Source organism: Cherax quadricarinatus, unplaced genomic scaffold (genome assembly GCF_038502225.1).
Source record: "Cherax quadricarinatus isolate ZL_2023a unplaced genomic scaffold, ASM3850222v1 Contig734, whole genome shotgun sequence".
Taxonomy (NCBI): domain Eukaryota; kingdom Metazoa; phylum Arthropoda; class Malacostraca; order Decapoda; family Parastacidae; genus Cherax; species Cherax quadricarinatus.
This window is the reverse complement of record NW_027195760.1, coordinates 17,144-36,212: the sequence shown is the minus strand read 5'-3', so window position 1 is coordinate 36,212 and position 19,069 is coordinate 17,144.

Genomic DNA, 19,069 nt, shown 5'->3' with positions numbered 1-19,069 from the left:
TGACTGTATTCCCTGTTGGTGCGTTTCCCTGTCTTACTTCTATCCTCCCTAGCACCAACAATGGAGCTCCCACCAGTTGTTTTTGGTAATTTATCCTCACTATTGCTATTGGAGTCCTCTTGTTTGCTATTTCCTGCGGTAATTCTAGTTTGCAATATTGGTTTTATCTTATCTTTGACTACACTTGTTTCCCTACTATGGCTCCTGTCCCCTATGAGGTCATTTATATGTATTCCTTCCTGCGTATAATTCCCGACTACCTGGACAAAATCTCCAGCTTCACCATTACTGTCTCCCAGGACAGTATCTCCAGCTTCACCATTTCTGTCTCCCAGGACAGCACCTCCAGCTTCACCATTTCTGTCTCCCAGGACAGCACCTCCAGCTTCACCATTACTGTCTCCCAGGACAGCACTATCAGCCCCACATTTACTGACTACCAGGACATCACCTCCAGCCTTACAGTTTGTGACTACATGGCCAGTATCAAGGGCAGTACCATTCAGCCCAGACTTTTTATGTTCCCATCTGTTGTAGAAAGCTTCCAGGTTTTCTATGAAAGCAGCTTTGATGTTGTCCTCTTTTAATACCCTTGTGATTTTAGTCCACAGATTTTCCTCATATGTGACTTGGTTATTTTCCTGTCCAACATTTAGAACTTTGCATTTGTCTATATTAAACTGTATCTGCCATTTCTTTGACCACTGCATCAGTCTATTCAAATCATCCTGGAGTGCTCTAATGTCCTCATTAGAATGAACTGGACGGCCTATTTTTGTGTCATCAGCAAATTTGCTTATGTCGCTATTTTTTCCCTCATCTATGTCGTTTATGTAAATTGTGAACAACAAGGGCTCAACACTGATCCCTGTTGAACACCGCTTTTGACGTGCCCCCATTCTGATTTCTTCCCATTTATGCAAAAACTCTGCTGCTTATTTGTCAACCATGCCTCTACCCAGGAAAAAAATTCTCCTCCTATTCAGTGTGCCTTAAGTTTCCTCAACAATCTCTGATGTGGAACTCTATTGAAAGCCTTAAGTCCATATACACAATGTCATATTCATTACCATGATCTACTTCCTCAAACACCTTGGTGTAGAAAGGTAGTAAATTCGTAAGACAGGAACGCCCCTTAGTAAAACCGGGTTGAGATTCATTAATCAATTCATGCTTTTCAAGATGGATACGAACTGCTTCGGCAATTATTGATTCCATAAAATTTCCAACTATGGAGGTAAGGCTTATTGGTCTCTAGTTCGAAGCTAAGGACCTGTCACCTGCCTTGTAAATAGGTATTACAATTGCTATTTTCCACTTGTCTGGCACTATGCCATTTTGTAGTAATATACTGAAAAGCTTAGCCAAAGGGTTGCTAAGTTCCTCTTTACATTCCTTTAGTACCCTTGCAAACAGTTCATCAGGGCCTGGGGATTTGTTAGGTTTTAATTTCTTTATTTGTCTGAGGACCATGTCACTAGTTACCTCAATAGTGCATAGTTTATCATCTTCCTGCTCTACATAATTTATTATTTCAGGAATTTCGCTAGTATCTTCCTGAGTAAAAACATAGGAAGTAGGTATTGAAAAGTTCATACATTTCCTTATCGTTGTCAGTGAGCTGACCTGAATTACTCATAAGTGAGCCTATCTTTTCCCTAATCTTACTTATGTATACCTGAAAGAACCCTTTTGAATTAGTCTTCGAATCCCTTGCGACTTTAGCCTCATAATCCCGTTTTGCTTTTCTTATTCCTTGTTTTATATCTCTAATTGAATATACTGATGTCTTAACTGTCCATCCTCTCTTTTGACCAATGAGATGTTTTAATCTATTGTTTATCCATCTGTGATCATTTTTGTTAGATCTAATTTCCTTACTCGGAACAAAAGTTGTCTGGGGAGCTTGCACTATGCTCTGAAATACGTCATATTGGCAACCAACACCAGCAACCTGACCCATAGTCGGGTCATCCCAATTTAGCCCACCTAGATAATTTCTCAGTCCCATGAAGTTAGCCAAAGGGAAATCTGGGACAGAGACGATTGTAATTATCTGGATAATTCTGTGATATACTGAAAAATAACTAAACACAATATAACGCTTCCATTCCGTATACACCTGTGCACGACTACCAATGAATTGGCATGATCGTGTGTAACCCATACAGTGCACACTTCATTGTTCCTCCCCCAATTATTTACCGCGCCAACACGGCGGCATGTAACCTAACTTAACCTTAAATGACTAAGCCAAAATAGACATTACAAACATATGGGTGAAACAATCTCACCAAGACACATTACATTAATTAACAAATATGGCCATAAGGTAAACTTGACCTAGTAATACACATTATCTCCTCAGCCAGGTGGATATACAGTCACTGGATTAATGTTTCCTTGAACTTCTCGGCTTGAAGTTTCACTAATCCCGAAAATAACTTTCGTACATAATGGATTACCTTTGAACTCTATCTTAACAACATGATAATAAATCTAATTTGAATAAGTCATCACAGCCGACAGAATCTGCCTTAACGTAATCAGACGTAAGAGAGTACTTCTCATTATAACAGTTCCGTGTCCCACTTGTATGCGGTCTTATCTTTCTACCTACAATATGCTTCTTATCTTCACGTGTGAGACAGTACAACCACACTGGACAATCAACTGTCCATCGCTTCCATCACAATATACTGCACCTACGTCTCACTCTGCACAGGGGTAGAGGCAAACCCCCTCCCCCCCACTTATACCTTATCCATCATTTACTCCTACCTAGAGGGTACATGAGGACTGTATGAATGGTGTACAGTCCGGGACACATAAGAAACTGCAGATCTCCATAGGTGCATGCACCTACGTTCCATACATTATTCCACTTATGCATCACGCATGCAACACAGGCGCAAACTTTGCTTTCATCCAAAATCCCACGGAGGCGACTCTGTTTCCACCCCTGACTTCCCTACCCACAGTATCACTTTCCATTCATACCCTCCTCCCTTGTACATTACAAGTCTAATGAAACCCCTAACGTAAGTTCCCTGTATCCCTCTGAAAAATCCCTCTCCCACCTCCTCTCATAGATTTCCCTATTTCTACATACTGTTTTATAGAACGTTACCGCTAACACCCTCCTCTTCACCTCACTAACCTGTTTCCCCCACAATCCCCACGATATATATATATATATATATATATATATAATATATATATATATATATATATATATATATACATATATATATATATACATATATATATATATACATATATATATATATACACATATATATATATATACATATATATATAAATATATATATATATACATATATATATATATATATATATATATACATATATATATATAGAAATATATATATATATAAATATATATATATATATATAATCTACTATAATGTACCTGACAGCCCTGATGACACTCTCATCACAGCCCCCCACATCCAGACTTAATGTTCTCAGTGCAGAAATTCCTTTACCCGGATCCTATGCATCACCCTACTTAAGTCGTACATCTCCCTCGGCCGGCGCATATACACCTACAAAACTTATGTGTACTCTACCCCATAAACCATCCACCCTAATCACTCTCCCCTCCCCCCTTTCACTATGCCGTACTACAAACTGGCTATTTTCCTTTACCAGAATGGCGACACCCCCTTTTAACCTCATCGCATATTCCATATACACATCGTAACCATCCAGTTCTAACTCATATCCAATTCTGTAATTGTGTTCTTGGAGAATTACCACATCCACATCTAGACATACAAAAAATTCATTAAACCACTTTCGCTTCTGCTCAGATCTCAAACCGTTAATATTTATGTCAAAACCTTAAAGTCAATTAATGGGATTTTCCTTTCGTTCTAGGTATAGACTTTTCACTTATACATTTTACAACACCTCTATCGCTCCCCCCTTTTTTGGGAACCACCTTGATAAACTCTTGTTTCGTGGATTCACTGTTTCCTTTCCTCTGTACCTCCGCCCAAGACTTTTTCCCTGGCCTTTGGGCAGGAGTAAGCACGTCGTCTGAGTCCGATGGGGTCGCAGTTCGCTTTTGCGTCCTACCCTCCACCTGCATTGGGATTTCTTTAGTACTATCGTGATGCACCTCCACTTCTGCTACATTCACCGACGTACCATGCGACACACTAGACTCAATGCTTCCATCCGTCGCCTCACCATGATGTTCAACCGATCCCAAAATTGCACCTGGATCCTCCACACGGTTGACGATCGACTCGTCTAACAAAACATCCAGTGCCTTCACTAAAGACGCCGCTACATCCTCTTCCCCCATAGTGGGCAGAGTCTATTCAAATGCTTTATATATGTCCAGTGACGGTGATTCTCCTCGCTGTATTGCATCCTCCAACGCATTCTCCTGTGCTGTTTCTACCTCATCACTCCAAGATGACCGTTGTCGAGACGGGTTAGCATAAGACTGTTCTCGTCCCTCACCTTCCTCGACCTCTTCCGATTGTTGGAGATTCCCACGACGCTTACCACACTGCGCCGCTATGTGGTCATACGACCCACACAGCCGACACGTACGACGTTGCCCTGCATATGTTACATATACTTGAGTTCGAAATGCTTGCAACATAACATAGGATGGTATGGGATGGCGTAAGGTCATTTTGACTGAATATGTTCCCTCCAACGCTCCAGCATAAGGCCCAGCGGCCCACCGACCTGCAGAGGCCATATGAACCATACCATAATTACGTAGTTCATCTTTTATAACAAAATCAGTCGCCTCTAAAGGTACATTCCTGATTTTTACCCATGTGTAATGTCGAGATACATCATGAAGACATACTGATACAGCTGAATTGACGGCTATAATGGTCTCTTGATACTTATCAACCACTGCTTCGTAGACATTTGCTGACATCAATTTAACGAAGATCCGTGTATTCCCATTAAGTGCTACACCACATATCTCTTCATTTGCGATACCGTAGATATCACGGATAATCGCCGGTAGTAACAAATCCATCGTGGCTCCCGTGACAGCCCCACGGGTCAACTCAACGCAGACAGTGTTGATGCGCCTGCCGCTATGCAGTGCCATGTTGGAAAATAAAGTTTTCACCAGCTAGAAATCTATACAGATATTGACGAATGTATTAATAATTTTCTAAAAAAGACCCAATACCTCTATAACAAGCACTGCCCTAAAAAAACTAAACAGATGACAGCTAAGAGACTGAACAGTCCCTGGTTAACACCCAGCATTCTCAAATCCATAAATACAAAACACCAATATGAAAAACAGTACAGAATGGGTCACATAACCAGAGACCAAACAAAACGTTACTCGTCAATCCTAACCAGCCTGATAAGAAGGGCAAAAAAATTGTATTATGAGAACAGATTATCCAACTTACGAGGTGATATAAAAAAGACCTGGAAAACCCTATCAGAAATTCTAGGAACAAAAAAGATATCACGAAATAGCGAAATAAAATTAGCAAAATCAGATGAACCCCAACTCCCACCAACAGAAACAGCAAACAGACTCAATGACTTCTTCTCCACTATAGGACAAAACCTTGCCAATAAAATCCCAAGCTCAGATACCCCACCAAATGACTACCTCACTGGCAACTACCCGAACACACTGTTCCTAGCTCCGACTAACCCATACGAAGTCTCCCTTATTATCAACACGCTAAAAAACAAGGCAGGAGATTTAAATACCTTACCACCCTTTATATACAAAAAAGTGTCACAAGTGCTATCACCAATCATTGCAACACTCTTTAACAAATCCATTGAATCCTCCACCTTCCCTACAGTACTCAAAATAGCAAGGGTCACCCCGATCCACAAAGGAGGAGACCAAACAGAGTTGAATAACTATAGGCCAATATCCAACTTACACCCTCTCTCAAAAATCTTCGAAAAATTAATTCATAAACGAATCTACTCCTACCTTATCTCCCAAAACATACTCAACCCCTGCCAATTTGGATTCAGGCCAAATAAAAATACTAATGATGCTATTATACACATGCTAGAACATATATACACTGCAATAGAGAAAAAAGAAGTCCCACTGGGGATCTTCATTGACTTACGTAAAGCTTTTGATACAGTTAACCACGACTTGCTCCACGTAAAATTGTCACACTATGGTATAAGAGGGCACTCCCTCAACTACCTCAAGTCATACCTCAGCAACAGAAGCCAATATGTGTATGCAAATGGGGCAAACTCTTCTGCACAACCAATTACAGTTGGTGTCCCACAGGGAAGTGTCCTTGGCCCTCTTCTCTTTCTCCTATACATAAATGACCTACCAAATGCTTCGCAATTACTCAAACCCACACTATTTGCAGATGACACTACATACGTCTTCTCCCACCCGAGCCCAGTCACGCTAGCCAATACTGTAAATACCGAATTACAGAAAATATCTACCTGGATGAGGACTAACAAACTTACACTAAACATTGACAAAACCTACTTCATTCAGTTTGGTAACAGAGCTACAGATGTCCCTCTTAACATAATGATAAACGGATCATCTATCACAAAGCTAACAGAGGGAAAATTCTTAGGAATCCACCTTGATAATAGACTCAAATTTCATACACATATACAACAAATTTCTAAGAAAATTTCCAAGACTGTAGGCATACTATCGAAGATACGGTACTATGCTCCACAGTCAGCCCTCCTGGCCCTATATCACTCTCTTATTTACCCCTATCTCACCTATGGAATTTGTGCATGGGGCTCAACAACAAGTAACCATCTCAGACCAATAATTACCCAACAAAAGGCTGCAGTTAGAATGATAACAAATTCTCACTATAGGCAGCACACTCCACCAATATTCAATACACTAAACCTACTCACCATACAAAACATTCATACTTATTACTGCACCTATTACATACATAGAACACTTAACTCTGATATTAACCCTCCCCTCAAACATCTCCTTGCCAACCTCAACAGAACACATGACCATAACACAAGGCACAGATCACTCTTTGATGTTCCTCGTGTCCATCTCACACTATGCAAAAACTCAATGCACATAAAAGGCCCTAAAATCTGGAACTCATTACCTGTAAATATAAAAGAAACACTACCTGTTTATAAATTCAAGTCTCTTCTCAAAGATCACTTACTCACCCAAAACCAAATAAATACTGAATAACTGAACCTTATAAATTGTATATCTTAAATGTTTCTCACAATTATATCACATAAATGTTAAACCTAAAACCCAATCTAACTTTATTATTTTTTAAATACACTACCTAACAGAATACTCCATTCTACTGAATGTACAACAATGCATACAACCATATGACCTGTCTTTGTAATACTCACTTGTGCTTTATAGTAATCTGTTTACATTAAAGTTTTATCACTGATGTCATCATTGCTTAGTTCATCTTAAGTTAATTTTAAGCCAGCCCGTAATGCTATGCATAGTATAAGTGGCTTTGGCATGCTGCTCTTATCTGTATTTTTTGTACCTCTGTATGTGTGCTCAAATTTTTAAATAAATAAATAAATAAATAAATGCCAGGGGTAGCAGCTCAAACAGGTAAACTGCGCACAAGCCAACTCAATCAGGAGCGTCTGCGCAGCCTGTCCGCACGGCCCAATAGCGATGCGAAGTGATTTTTTTTTTTTTTTTTTTATATTTTATTTATAACATACAATACATTAACAAAAGCATACAGTATGAGAGCATCGACAGACAATATAAATTCATCAATTTCTATACACTGCAATATGCAGTAATATGTCAAATACACTTCATGCAGCTGATAGGTGAATACTGCCATATACATAATTCATTACTACAAAATATAACTATTCAAGTAATACAAAATAAAGAATCCTCTTACTCCTTCCTGACTGCTAATTTCAATATACGCACACAATAATTACATGCCGCAAAAAAATGCAAGCAGTATAACCCCCCTATTTACCCCATCTCACCAAAATGTACAGCATTTCACCGTTGTTTATTTAACTTATAAACTAACCATACTAAATTAAACTTAAGAACATATTATATTGAAAACAATAACAACTCTACAGTAGTGAAAATGCCAGCTGCTGTCCTAATATTATTTATATATACATATGTACATATATACATTAGAAACTGAATTAGTTTACAATGGGAGTCAAATCCTATCTTTATTGCTGTCCCATGCAGCATTCTCAGACTTCTACTATTATACGCTACTACGATAGCCTTCAGCAGAAGGCATTAATTAACAATATTAAATAACACTAAGAACGCATGAACTCGGCACTCCCATGCACATCCCAATTACACACAATCGTTCTCTCTTGCACTTATCACTCACCCACGCACATGCACACCAAACCAACATCTTTTGTTTGGCAAGCCCGTTTGGTACCCCCCCTTTTTTATCGAATGCTTTACACAACAATCTAAACCCACTTCCCCCCCCCCCCTCACAACTCTAGCAACTCCCCAACAGTGATGGACCTGTAACCCTCAGTGAAATCTCCCTCCCATCTCCTCCCATAAATTTCGCGATTCCTATTCATTGTCCTACAAAAAAACCTCGCTAAAACTCGTTTCCTCGTCTCCCCATTATCCACCCCTCTCATTCCCCACGATATGTACACGAAATCCACCATGATATAAGCTACTCCCCGAACCACATTCTCCCCCACCCCTCCTATATCAAGACTCAGCGCTCTCAACACTGACACCCCAGTTCCTCCTATCCTCCTGACCACTTTCCCCAGCCATTCCCTCACACTCCCCAAATAATAGCAAAAGTATACCACGTGATAGGCTGTCTCCAACTCCCCACATAATCCACACCAACCCTCCTCTACCACACGTCTATTTCTGAGGACTGATCCAGTAGGCAGAATCCCGTGTAAAAATTTAAACATGATCTCTCGCACCCTGGGCCCTAGCTTTAGTTTACCGAACAGACTCCATATAGCGCCCCATGCATACATCAGGAACAGCCCCTCAACTGGGGCCGTCTCCTCTACCCTCAATATTCGATATAAATCCCTCACCTTTAATTTGTCTGGCTCGCGTGCCCACAAAAGTGCCCTCAACAAAATCTCACACTCCCTCCATTCCCCACCCACATACATTCCTCTCAAAATATCATGCAACCTTTGCATGCATGTCCCCCTCAGTCCCCCTAATCTTTTCCACTCCCACCTGACGAAAATGCATTTCACCCTCCTTCCCAGGTCCAACAAACCTAAACCTCCCTTCCTCACCGGCAAAGTCACCATCTCCCTCTTCATCCATTCACATCCTGAGCCCCATAAGAACCTAAAAACACTTCTAAGGATACGAGTAATCTCAGCCCTCAGCAATGGAAAAACTGCTGCTACATACCATACCTTACTGTACAGCAATACATTAATAACAATCGCCCATTGCAATAATGTCAAGTGATAAGGCTGTAACATCCCCAACCGATGTTCGACGCGTTCCACCATTCTCAACGAATTCGCCTCCCTAGCCTCCCGTATGGTCGCTCCATACAAAATGCCACATATTAATAACTGCTCTTCCTGCCTTCTCACCACATCACAGTCCCAATCAACTCTGTCTCTCCACTCCCCTAGCCCCATGATCTTTGTTTTCTCAACATTTACCGTCATGCCTGTCGCCCCTCCAAACATGCCAACCACCCCTCCCAGCTCTCTCAGTCTTGTTCCCTTCCGGACTAGGAGTGTCGTGTCATCCACGTAACCTACCACATGATGCCTAATCAAGCCCTCCCTCGACCCCTCCCCCCCACACACTCTCGTCTCAACCAACCTATAAAATGGATCTTGCACACATGCAAATAATAACTGTGATAGCATGCAACCCTGCCTCAAGCCCCTATCCATGTTCACCACACCTCCCACACGTCCATTGATCTGAATTCTCGCTTTTGCCCCTTTATACAACGTTTCAACCCACCCCACAATCTTATCCCCACAACCTTGTTTGCTAAGGATCTGTCTTAAACTCTCCCTTTCCACCTGATCATAAGCACCCTGCCAATCAATCGCCACCATACCCTGTCCTTCCTGCGTCCCCTCAAAACTCTCAACAAACCCCTTTAGAATTCTGTGCCCCATGACCATCGACCGTCCTGGCAACCCTAGTTGACCTTTTGAAACTACACGTCCCACTACACATTTTAACCTATTCCCCAAAATCTTTGCAAACAATTTATAGTCTGCACACATAAGAGTAATCGCCCTGTAATCCTTAAGTGTACTCTGCCCCTTACCCTTAGGCACAAGCACAACGACCCCTGTACTTTGCTTCTCGCCCAGTTCTCCCCAGTCTTTCATTCTATTGAACAGTGTTACTAAAAAACCCCTTAACAGATCCCATGTTTTAAGTAAAATTCACTTGGTAGTCCATCAATACCTGGTGCTTTGCCTCTGCACATGTCTACAAGCGCTCTCCGTATCTCCCCCTCTTCAATCTCACCACCCAAAGCTTCCCTGTCCTTTCTCCCCAGAGCTATGGGCTCTACAGCACACACCCCATCAAGATCCTCCCTATTAACTCCTTTACTTTTCCAATAATGCCCATACCACGCATCCACGAACATACTCATCCCCTCCATTGTTTTTAACACCTGCCCCTCCCTAAACCCTTTCACCTCAGTGTGCACTTACAAATCTGCTATTGTGGTCGCTGTCCTCCTCTGCTGTTGTCTCCTCAACACACATGCCGATGGCTTGTCCCCCCAAAGCACTTCCTCCACACCTGCCTGCACCCGCACCGCATGAAATCTCTCCTCCTGCACTTCTCTTATCCTGCTCTTCAGATCATCTATTGCCTCTGTTTGGAATACCCCTCCCACCACTCCTTGCTCATGATAGTATCCTATTCTACTTTCCAAATAATTTGTTAATCCATACTTCAGTCGATTTATACGCTTCCCCTCACCCACGTAAAACCTACGAATCCTCTCCTTGGCGACACTGTCCCACCAACGTACAACATTATCAACCCTTTTTGCCCCCTCACTTAGCTTTCTCCACAGCGAAGCAAACCCCACCTCCACTTCCTCATCCTCATCCTCAAGGAGTCGTGTGTTTAATTTCCAGTAGCTTTCAAACCGTTTCACTAACGAATCCCATGCCACCCCCACCACCACTGCCGTGTGATCTGAATAAATTGCTTCTATAGTGTTAAAAGACTCTACTGAAACCCCTTGCATTATATAGATCCTATCCAGTCTAGCTGCGTATTCCCTCCTTACATACGTATGTTGCACTTCACCTATTCCACCCCAAAATGCATCTCGTACCCCAATATCTCTACACAGATCTTGCAACACGTTTGAAAAATATCCCGCCCCCACTGGCGTCACATCAAATCTCCGTATTATACAATTCCATTATTATTATTATAATCAAGGGGAAGCGCTAAACCCGTAGGATTATACAGCGCCTGGGAGGGATATGGAAGGCATTCAGGCTTAATTCGGGGAACTGGAGCACAGATCCAATTCCCTAAATCAAGAGCCCCTCACCAACATCAAGGAACCTTCCCTGAGGGGTATACAATTCCAATCTCCCCCAATCAATGCAACCCTGGGCAGCGCTCTCAAGAAATACACCAGATCATCCCTTACAAATGCCGATTTTACCCTCACATCGTTCTCCGCCGGAGCATACACTCCAACAAAGGACATGCGTTCACGCATCCACCACCCGTTCACTCTCATTATTCTTCCCTCACCCCCCCCTCAAACCTTCGCAAAACAAACGGGCTTGCCTCACGAATTAAAACACCTACTCCGCCTTTTAACCGTGTCGTTGGAGTTACAAAAGCCCTATATCCATCCACCTCCAGCAATTTTCCTGCTTTCAAGTTATGCTCTTGTATAAAGGCAACATCTACCTTGTAACGATACAGCAGTCCTCGCAACCACACACACTTACCACTCTTACATAAACCATTAACATTAATTGTCATACACCTTAGGCCTGCTTACGTTTTCCACCCACTTTTCCCCACCACATTTTTCCGCTGTCCAGTAGCCTCATACACACCGTCCTTGGCACTCACCCCACCCCCTCCACTCCTAACCCCTTTGCTGGAGTTTCTTTTTCTCTGTGCCTCTACACACACCTTCAATCCCAGCCTTTTTCCCTGGTCTTTGTGCTGGAGTGAGGACGTCATCCGAGTCAGACGTGACAGCTGCCCGCTTCCTCGACACTTCCTCTTCCGCCATGCTTGTCTCCTGACCTTCCTCATTTTGCACCTCCACCTCTATCACCTCATTCCCCTTCTCACTACTTGGCCAAGCCGACATTACATTCCTTTCTCCAGACCCGCATGCTTCCCCTTGTCCCTGTACCTGGTCTCCCGTCGTTACCTCTGTCAAGGCTTCCTCCGATTTAGGGAACATCTGCAAAACTGTCTCAAGCACTACGTCAATTTCTACGTCATTCGATACGTCCTTGTCCGCCTCGTGCATCACATCCTCTGCAGACGCACTCAATTGCTGCACTGCACCCTCATGCTCCACCTCACGTTGCATTTCCTCCACTTCCTCACTCCACAACCGACCACGCCTACGTCCATCCTGGCGGTTCTGATCAGTCACTGTAGGTCCTCGCCTCGAAATGTCACTCCTTGGTATTCCCTGGCCCGTCCTCCGCCGTACACATGTGATCATAACCATCACACAGTCTACAAGTTCTACGTTGGCCAGCGTAAGTTACAAGTACATGTATTTGTGTCATAAATTCCTCTAAGAACACATACGAAGGTATAGGTTGCCTCAGTCATCTTTAGGCTAAAACTACCTTCTGGATAACCCACATAAGCCCCTGCCGTCCACTTGCCTTGTTGAGCTACGTGTACAGTTCCAAACTTCCCGAACACACTACGTAGGTCAGCTTCATTTGCCTCGAAAGGCACCTTACGTAACTTTACATACGTAAATTGACTCGAAACATCGACCATCTTTACCAGGATGCCCTCGTTAACCTCGATAGCAACATCCTGATGATGAGCAAGATCCTCATACACCTGTGATGACAGCAGTTTCACGAATATTCGGTAGTTTCTATTTAAGGCTACACCGTAAAGGTCGCAATCCTCAATCCCATGCCTCTCGAATAATCAGAGGCAACAACGTCAAGGCCGAATCTTGATTAATTGTACCTCTCAGTAATTCTATGCCGACAGTGTTAATTCTGCGTCGTACCCCAACCACCATTGTGACAGCCTGGCTAGCACTTGTGCCTGTCAGAGAGGAGTAGCAAACGTCCACCCTCACCGGCAGCTGGGCGAGGAATACGAACAATGATTATGCTAATGTATCATTTTTAAATAATGTATTTCCTGTGTCTCGCAGGGGTGTGGCTATGTATGAAGGATGCTGAAGAAAGCTTCTGTGTTAAGATATGTTGATTTATGTTTTTTTTTTTAATTTTATTGGATTTTAATTTTTATATTATTAATACTTCGTACTTCTATGAAGTGATTGTATGTTCAAGTAGACTATTTTATTATGCTGTATTATGTAGGGGTTTAATTACGTGTTTGGAGAGGTATGCTGTGTCTGTATGCCGCTGTATTCATTGTTGTTTTTGTTCGTATGTAATACATGTTTATGCATCTGTATTTCCTCTGTTATGCAGGAATGTGGTTATATATAAAGCTTGTTTGAGAATGTTTATTTTCAACCATGTTAATTAATGTTATTTTATAGTTTTGGTTATGATGACGGCAGATACAGCTGTTGGGAATGGGGGGAGGGAGGTTGCAGTGTGCAGTTATTCTTATAACTATTTGCACAGGGATGTTGCATACGGGTTATAATGTTTCATTTCTATATTTCCATGAGCATCTGTTTTATGTCTGCATGTAAAACTATATGCTTCCTTGTGTTGCGATTTACGTTATATGTTTTGCTTTCATTTATATATTATGGGTTCAAGCCACTAATTTAAGTGTATTTTTTTTTATATTTTTATTTAAAACATAGGACAAATACAATAATGTATAAGAGTATAAAATTAAAAACCATACTAGATATTACAAAACCTCTAGTACACAATCCTGGTACATTTAAAGAACACCATAGATAATGGCCATATTACAACCATATACATAACCCACAACCATATACATAACCCACAACCATATACATAACCTACAAACCCTCCTTTTACAATAATCATTATTGCCAGTGCAGACACAGCTGACACTTCTACCCCCCCCCCCGTATGTACAGTCCCCGTTCTAAATAACATACATTAATTATCCTAATGAATGGTCATACACTGACCTCATCAAAACCTTAATGAGTATTTACCTAAGAGTTGGTAGTGCATGAACAAGACAAAACATAAATTTACAGACTAAAACAGATATGAAACCTTACATTCCTATGCACATACACTGTAATAAGTAGAAGAATATACACCACCAATATAATATCAAATATTAATGTTAACCATGAATTACAAACTTTCAAAACATTGCATATGGTGAAGTTCACGCTCAAAATGCAAGATAATACACCACATGCTACATAGCGGTACATTACTAGGCTATGTAAATAATTTGAAGAACCCAAGACTAGAACATGAATAAGTATTATCCAAAAGGTTCATCATGATTTTAGTAACTTAACAACACCAAACTTCTTATAACACCTAACACGCCAACATGCAAACTTATCAACACGTAACATACATTCCACAAGACTATACTTTCGCTGTGCCTTCTAGCACGTGCCTAACTAGTATTACTTACAAATATAGATACAAAAATTTTTATCTAGAGACTTTTATTTTTATTTAAAACATAGAACAAATACAATAATGTATAAGAGTATAAAATTAAACCATACTAGACATTGCAAAACCTCTAGCACACAATCCAAGTACAGAAAATAAACACCATATATAATGGCCATATTACAACCATATACATAACCCACAACACATCCTACAAACCCTCCTTTTACAATAATCATTATTGCCAGTGCAGAAACACAGCTGACACTTCTCCCCCCCTTAACATATGTACAGTCCCCGTTCTAAATAACATACATTAATTATCGTAATTAATGGCCATACTCTGACCCCATCAAAACCTTAATGAGTATTCACCAAGAGTTGGTAGTGTATGAACAACAAGACACAAAACATAAATTTACAACTAAAACAGATATGAAACATTACATTCCTATACACATACATCGTAAAAAGTAAAAGTAATATACACCTCAATATAATATCAATTATTAATTTGACAATCATGAAATATAAATTTTTCAAAACAACCTTGCATAACGGGAAGTTCACACTCAAAATGCAAGATAATACACCACATGCTACATATCGGTACAATACTAGGCTCATTAGCTGCCTGACTGCGGTGGAGTGCGGTTGTGCTCGGCACCCCTCTGCTGTTTGTCAGGAGAGCTCTCATAGCAACAATATGGCGCTGAGTATCCGACGTAGGGTGAACACTGTCGGCGTTGAGCTGCTTTGTGGGGCGATTTCCCCCTCTACGGCGCAGTTGTTACTTCCGACAATCATCAGGGAAACGTACGGAGTGCAGGATGATGAGGTTTATGGTGTGGCCCTGAATGGGGCCTATCGTCTATTCGTCAAGTTAAATTCGACGGCTGTGTACGAGTCGTTAGTGACGAAATTTGAGCATGTGAGTATTGATGTAACTCCAGCTGTCAAAGTGCGACTCATAGACGTCTCTCGCCACTATACGTGGGTGAAGTTGCGAAATGTCCCCTTCGAGGCTGACGAGGAGGACTTTCGGAAGGTGTTTGCAGCTTATGGTACCGTGCATCTGGCAACCCAAGGCAAGTGGGCGGCAGGTGCGTACATGGGACGTCCGGAGGGTACATTCTCCCTCAAAATGACACTGAGGCACCCGATCCCGTCATACGTCGTGATGCCGGAGTTTAGGACCCAAATTCTAGTGGCGTATGCTGGGCAGCGACGGACATGCAGGTTGTGTGGGGAGTATGATCATATGGTGGCGACGTGTGGGAGGCAGTGGAGGGCGCCGGCGCAAACAGGTGGAGCACCAGTTACAGGTGTGGATGTCGTTGAGGAGAATTCCAAAGGAAACCGAGGAGATGGCCGTCTGTGGAGTGAAATTGTAGAAGAGTCTCTTGTGGTGCATGATGGGCGAGGCACGAGTTGTGTGGAGCCACAAATGGACACTTTGCCGGTGACGGGGGAGGTAGTGCTAATTCAGCAGGAGGTGCAAGAGCTGGAGGAGCAGCTCGACGAGGTATTGAAAACTTTACCTTCTTCGGGCGAGGATAATGGCTTGGTCCATGAAATGGTGCCTGAGTTGAAAGAAGAGTGTGGCAGGACAGGCACGAGAAGGAAGGAGGACAACTGCAGGCACAGAGAGGAGTCACCGTGCTCTGTGCGACAGGTCACAGTAGAGGTTGATGTTCACTGTGAGGAATCTTCGGAAGACAGTATGGCGGTAGAGGGTGTCACGAGGAAGAGGGTGGCTGCGTCAGACTCAGATGATGTCCTGACGCCTGCGCAGAGGTCTGGGAGGAAGGATGTATATTCTCGTGACAGCCAGGATAAGAGGCATCGAAAAGGGGGGGGGGTGGATGGTGACAAACCACATGTTGTCCCTGGGGAAAGAGGCCCTGGGAAGGTTGAGAGGAGAAAGGGTTGGAAGTTTTAGAAAGGCCTTAAGTGCATGACTGAATGTGAATGGACTGTGTACTGGTGTGAAGAGGGAATGCTTTCGTATGCTCTTACGTCGATACAGAGTGGACGTAGTCTTTCTACAGGAGCATAATTTCAGGGAGGGTAGAGTGCTCGAGGTGGAAGGGTATAAGGTGTTGACTCTGCCATCGGCACGTTTGAAAGGTGGTGTGGGTTTATTGATAAAGGAGGCGAGCCCGTTTGTGTTGCAAAGACGTGAAGGGGGTGGGGGGGGAGGGTGTTGCGTGTGGATGGGTGGTGGATGGGGCAGAGGGTAACCTTTGTAAGTGTGTATGCACCAGCTGAAAATGATATGAAAGTAAAGAGGGATTTTGTGTGTGATCTAGTTTTTGCTTTCCGTGGTTTACCTGAAGTGGCCATCGTAGGTGGGGACTGGAATTGTGTCATCAGGAGAGCGGATGTGGAACCACGAGGGGCGGGGCATATGTTGACAGCATTACGCAATCTTTTGGTGGACGTTCAGTTGAGGGATGTGGTAGGTGGGGGAGCGTGGGAGGTGGACCATACTTTCGTGAGGCGAGGTTACGCAGCTAGGTTAGACAGGTTGTATATATCTCATAAGGTATTGTCAAAGTCTGTCCGTACTATTGAACTAGCTTTTTCAGATCATAGGGCGGTTGTCGCAGAAGTAGAGTGGGATTCTCTAGCTAGTATCTCTAGGGGATATTGGAAATTAAATACGAGTCTGTTGGAAGATGAGGAGGGGTTGGGGGGTTTTACGGAGCTGTGGGAGAGATTAACTGAGGAGGTACAAGGTGTGGAGGACGTGGTGACCTGGTGGGATGGTGTGGCTAAGGACCGGATTCGGCATTATTATGTGAGGGAGGGGAAAAGGATTAATTCTTTAAAATTTGGGTTGCTTAATTATTTGGAGGACAGGTTACGGGGTTGTTATGTAAAAGGGGCAGTAGAGGGTGTCTATCCGATGGACAACATTATGATACTTAAAGAGCGGTTGCGGGAAATTCAGGACGAGTGGTTCCAAGTGGTGAGAGTAATGGCGGGGGTGGAGGAGGTGTTATGGGGAGATAGGCCGTCCTCGTGTGTGTTGCGCAAACAAAAACAACGTCAGCAGGCAACAGCTATTCCATGTTTGGAGGTTCTTGAGTCGGTGGGAGGGTATAGGGCGGGTCAAGTTATCCACACTACGGATGGGATGGGGTTGTTTGCGGATAAGTGGTACGAAAAGTATTGGCGAGAAGAAGGGGTAGGATTAGGGGATTTAGAGAGGGTGTGTGGAAGTGTGCCATGTAGGTTAGGACACAGTGATAGGGAAGCTTTGGGGGGGGGACATAACTGAGGGGGAAATATGGAGAGCTTTGTGTGCCATGCGAAAGGGCAAAGCACCGGGAATCGATGGACTGCCGGCGGAGTTTTATCAACAGCATTGGGAGTTAATAAAAGGTTTTTTGGTGAGGTTACTAAACTTGATGAAGGTAAGGGGAAGGTTGGGTGAAAGACAGGCAACAGATGTAGTTGTTTTGGTACCGAAGGGTAAGGAACAGCGTTCGCTCAGGGACTATAGAACAATATCGTTGTTATGCGTGGATTATAAGTTATTTGCGAAAATTTTAGGAAATAGGATCAAGTGTGTTGTAGGGAGGGTTGTATCGGAAACCCAGTTTGGGTTGCCAGGTAGGTCTATGGGGGTGGGACATGGTCTTTTAAGGGATTTTGTGGAAGAAAAAGGGGGGGAAGGGGGGGTTTGATTGCACTAGACTGGCAAGGAGCTTATGATAGGGTGGAGCGAGAGGCGTTGAGAGCTATCCTTAGGAAGCAGGGCTATGGGGAAGAAATAGTGGGATGGGTAGAGGCGTTATATAGAGGGGCAATGGTGAGAGTACAGATTAATGGAAGATTAGGGGGGAGGATTGTAATGGGCAGAGGTCTTAGACAGGGGTGTCCTATGTCACAGCCTTTATTTGCATGCATACAGGACCCCTTTTATAGAATGGTGGAGCGCCATATGGGCGTTAGTGGAGGGGTTGGGGGGGTACTGGGGGCGTTTGGCCTGTTCTCATAGGGTATGTAGATGATACCACTGTATTGGTTAGAGAGGGGATGTCCATAAACGCCTTAGATGGAGTGGTCGACACGTTTGCATGTGCAACTGGTATGAGGGTAAATTCGGAGAAGTCCATGGTTATGGGGTTAGGAACTTGGGGGGAGAGGGTCGAGTGGGGTAGTGCAGTCGTAAAGAAGCGGGTGATGTCATTAAAAATTTGTGGTCTAATCTATGCAGATGATCTCGAGGTTGCACGTGTTAGTGTTAATAATTTGGTCAGGT